Consider the following 5,400-nt stretch of genomic DNA (forward strand, 5'->3'; position numbering starts at 1 on the left):
GTCATTAAGCCCTTGAGTAGATTTTCTTCAACTTCTGGAAGTGGAAAACCCCAGAACATTCTCGCTGTGGGCATTAACCTGGAATGGACATTTCCAGGCTCGGTGGTCCAGCTACTCCATGAGAGCCTCTGGGAATGAGGCCCAGGACTCTATAGGTTTAGCAAGCTTTGCAAGTGAGATGCCTGGTGTGAAGCAGCCCACAGGAGATTGCAAAGATGAGTCAATCTTCCACTGGAGCCCCATCATTTGCCTCCAGGCTCTCTCGTCTGTATGCAGTTAACTTTCACAGCATCAGGATTGCTCCAAACCCATTGCTGCCGTAGGAAAAGTGTAACTGTTTTATAAAAAGAAAACAAAACACTGACTTCCACTCTATCACCACACATAACACACCAACCAAACATGCAAATCTTGGGGTGTTTTCACTTACTGAATGAAAGTAAGTGGGGGTCTTATTAAAGTTCTTGTTTAGCTGGACAGTTATTTATCTATTTTTAATCAGGGAAAGACTCCACAAACATAAAGACTGTTTATAAGAACAAAGGCATACTTTTCCTGAAATCTTACAATAAGAATCTCCTTACAAAAAAAAATTTATATATATGTTATATATATACATGTATTGTGTGTATATATGTACAGACATGTATATCTATTCGAAAAGTAATGTTATATACACATACATGCATATGTGTATAAATAGGTTTTTACAAGAGAGGTCAGCCTGTCCAGGTTAAATCACTAGTTGGTGGACTCAAATGATAGAACTGAATAAGTGCAGTGTGGATTTATTAGCATCTTATTTACTCAGAAACACTGGATTGGCTTTCAATGCAATGACCACCAATGGCCCTCCACCTCAGCCAGTGGCCACTCCAGTGAACCTCTATCTCAAACCAGTTCATCAATTACGAAAACAATTTTTGAGGGTTGTCTACATGCCAGGCAATCTTGTTGTTTACTATGGATAGAATTAGACACAGTATTAAAAGTACTTCTCATCTCTTATCTGTGTTAGAATTATCTGTTAGGTTTTTAAGGAATATAGAGTTTGGGTCTCACTGCACACCTACTGAATTGGAATAAGGGTGAATTTGTAAAATCTCTCAGGTGATCAGAATGAGAGTCAAGATGAAAACCCACTGTGTTCAATCCTATAGAGCCCTCCACCTCAATGTTTAAGACTCGGATAGATAATATTAATTCAAACACATCTGCATGAGGACATGCAGTAAGAGAACATTCTAGACCAAACACAATAGCCATAGATAACATCAAGTAGGATGTGAGAAACAAATGCATAGATGAAAAAAAATAAACATAAATTGGCAGACGTGAGAAAAAGCATGGACAGATTCTATTGCATCTGGTTGATGGGAGAATAAGCTCCACTGCTCGTTTTTTAAGATTTTTAATAAAGGCTTATCCTCAGGAAACCTAGTTCTAATTTGAAAGGTAATGCTTTAACTCTTTCATTATTCTGATATAAGTATTTTAAACCCTATAAAGTTATACAGAGAAATTATCTAGAATGCATGCAATTTATATTAATACTATATAACATTTCATTTTTATCCCAGAGTTATGAATAACAAAGTGCTATATAAGACTGCATATGTTGTTTAGGAAAAATGGAAGCGTAAGTAATATGCTCTGGACATGTATGAACATATATTTACAGTCATGCTGAAATGAATTCTATGTGTTCGTGTATCAAGTGAAAAGAAGTCAAAGGTTTGCAGTCTGGTAAGGAGAGGTTCTCTGAAGGGCACTCTGTGGAATGCATTTCTCTTGGCAGTAGCTCTGTTGGACTTAATTCAATTCTAGGAAGATTTCTTTAACCCTGGCCTCTAACTGGGTCAGTGCCATCTGATTTCAAACATTACTATAGGACGTGCAGGGACAATGATTATTGAAAGGGTTGTGACGACCCTTTCTCTGGAAGTTGATTTTCCTTTGGTCATGCTCAGAAATCTCAATTCACCAGGGTGGAAAAGTCTCAGGACCACCTCTATTTCAGGGGAGGGGATAGACTGAGTTTAGCTGGTGGTTCTCAGATGATAAACATGCCAAAAACTTCCCCAAGGGGTTTTGGGTAATGTTGTTGTTGCTTTTTAATAGACTGCTTAGGAAAAGTGCTTAATTAGCTCACTATATTCTTTGTATAAGTTCAGGAAGATTCCTTTGAGTAACTTGAAGACATGGTTTGGAAGAGAATTTTCAGAGTTGGAAGGATAAACATATTTTAAGGGGGCTGGGGTTGTGTCTCAGTGGTAAGCACCTGCCTAGCACATGTGAGGCACTGGGTTCAATTCTCAGCACCATATATAAATAAATAAAATAAAGGTTAATTGAAAACTAAAAAATATTTTTATAAAACATTTTAAAATCGGAAGGTCTAAATGACAGTGTGGTTACCATTCACTGGAGTTCACAACAGGTGGCCCAGTGACAATGATTCAAGGCAGCTCTTAAGGGCTACCTGTTAACTTAGGATCATTTTGGTATTTGCCAGCAGCTTTCTACATTCTTTTGTTGTTTGTAGTTTGGGTTTTTACGTTTACAATTATATTTCATAGTGATTATTTTCTCTCTTTCTTTCCAAGATCTTTACCTCTGCATCCTTTCTGGCTTATTTTTTTATTTATTTTTTTGGTGTGGGGGATCAAACCCACGGCCTGCACATCTTTCTCTTGTTTCACTGTGTCAGGGGATATTTCTAGTGCAGCCTTAGATAGTAAACAGCAGCAGCAGCTGCATTCTTGTCGTGTTTCTCGACATCAGGGCTCTACCGTGTTGTTTACCCGTTGAGAATGATGCAGTTGCCATCCTTCTCTGTTCCCAGGTGAAGTGACACTAACAGGTTTTATGTGACAGGACCACCCAGATGTTCCTGGAATAAACTGCAGAGTTGACAAATGTAAGCAGCATGAGCCTGGCTGGGCCTAAAGTAACTGCAGTACATTTTTTCAAGTAAATAAACTAATAAACTAAATTTTAGACTGAAAGATCATCACACTTCATCCATCTCTGTATTTGTAAATTTTGAGATTTTTTTCAAACATCCTCACATCTTTGTAACTGAATCGTTAAGCAACTAAGCCGGATGACTGGAGGAGACCTCAACCCTCAGAGTCTTTCAGTACCCACTACACACAGTCTACCAGCCATGAACACTTCTGAGGGTCAGGGGCCCAGGGAACTCGACCCAGTTGCCCCTTCCTGGGGGTCAGCTCTCTGCCCATTTACAGTAGGTGACCTTCCAAATGAGTGATTTGCACAGGAGAGACAGCAGCTCCTTTTCTGTTTTCTAGACTCCAGAAATGGAGACATGTCTACAGGCTGAGGATTATAAATAGGATGAGATGCCAAGACCCCCCCAAAGGCATGATTTCCCAACTCACTCCAGAGTATCCAGGTGTGTGGGGAAGGGAGAAGGGACGCTAGGCAAGAAGAGAGGAATGGCAGCAAGAAAGGAATTCCCACTGAGGTCTGCCAGTGAGGGAAACGAAGATATCAGTTAACCAGAAAACTCCATAATATTCTCTAGCCTGGTTATCTTAACATGTTTAAAGGCAGGTGAAAGTATTTTTTATTTAGAAACTGACTATACACACACATATATGATATATATAAATATGATATTATACACTGTAGCATACATATAGTATCTATACTACTATATAGTAAATTATACATAATTATCATTTATAATTATATGTATCGATGGGGTATAAAGTGATATTATGATTTACAAATAATCAAATCAAGCTAATTAACAGCTGTCACTTTGTGTGAAGGTATTTTAAAATGTATAAATATTCACGCCTTTTATTTAGTAGTGACATAGTGGCTAAGAGCCTTGCTTTGATAATCCTGACAACTCTACCTGTGAGCTCCAGGTCTGTCAGTTATGCGTTCTGTGATCATAATTAAGCCTTCGTTTTCACATTTGTAAAGCAGTGATAATACACCACTCTCCTTCTTAAAGTTCTTGTGTGAATAAAATGAGAGAATGTACATGGTATACATAGCAACATGGAAGCTCAATAAATGTCAGCTACTTTTCTCTTTAGGTTTCTATAAGTAATATGATTCTTTTATATTTCACACAATGAGAAAAAAAAAAACCCAAGCCCTGGGGGCAAAGAGAAGAGCTATTCATATCCCTGTAGTTTTTAATGACGTTAAGAACTATAATACAACTTCCTATAAAATACATTTTATCTCAAAGCCAAGGGAAGTATGATTCAATGTTGAAAAGTGTATGGCTCTCAGACTTGAATAAAGTCTAAGTGATCACGAATTCAGAGGATACATGAGTCCTTAAAATAGATTGCAAAAATTACACATTAAAAATACATACATACATATATATTATCAGCTATAAAATGGTCATGCAAAGGAATATTCAGTGCTAGTGAATATAATATGCATATATACTAAAGTAGACATTTAGGCTATTTTGGTTCATATTATATTCTATTTTAAACACATTAGTCAAAACCCAGAAGAGGGAATTCCTGTACGTAAAACAGACACTTTTTGGAATAGCAAGTGGAGTATTTAGCTCCCAGTGTGACACATTCATCAAGCTCAGGGGTCAGCACACTTTTTTTGGTAACAGAATAAATAGTAAATCCTTTAGGCTTTGCAGGCTTGTGGGTCTCAGTCCCAACTAGTCAACCATGGTGTTATATCAGGAAAGCAATTACAGACAATTTACAAAATAAATGAGCATGACTGTGTTACAATAAAATCTTATTTACATTGGCTTGGGAGGCTGAGGCAGGAGGATTGTGTGTTCAAAGCCACCTTCAGCAAAAATGGGGCTCTAAATCTTTTTTTTTTTTTTTTTTTAGGTTTAGCTGTTGAATTTTACCCATTCTTTTTAAAACTTGGATCTATTGATATATTATCTTCCTTAAAATATCGTGACAAACACAATAGATATTCCAAGTGTTAAGACACTTTTGCACACACAAGAGAATTGATCTCACTGTGTAGTCATACCCTATCCCTTTTATATATTGCTAGTTTATTTTCTATATATTTGATATTTTTGTGAAGTTTTAGGATGGAGGTAAGGACAGACTTAGAATTGGGAAGCATTCCCTCTTTCTATTTTGAAAGAATTTGTACAACTTGGGGTAATTTCTTCCTTAAATGTGTGAAAGAATTCAGTGAGAAGTCTTTACATTTTCTCCATGGAAAGTTTTTAAATAACTGATTGACTTGCCTAGCATGTGTGAGGCCCTGAGTTCAATCCCCAGCACCACCCAAAACTAGTTAAATAAATGATTATTCTACTAATCGGTGGTGACTCTGGGTTTTCTTTAGTTTAAATTTTTGTCTTTAACTTCATACTTATTCAAGTTGATATTAAACTGTTCATATATT

This window comes from Marmota flaviventris, chromosome 10 (genome assembly GCF_047511675.1).
Source record: "Marmota flaviventris isolate mMarFla1 chromosome 10, mMarFla1.hap1, whole genome shotgun sequence".
NCBI lineage: Eukaryota > Metazoa > Chordata > Mammalia > Rodentia > Sciuridae > Marmota > Marmota flaviventris.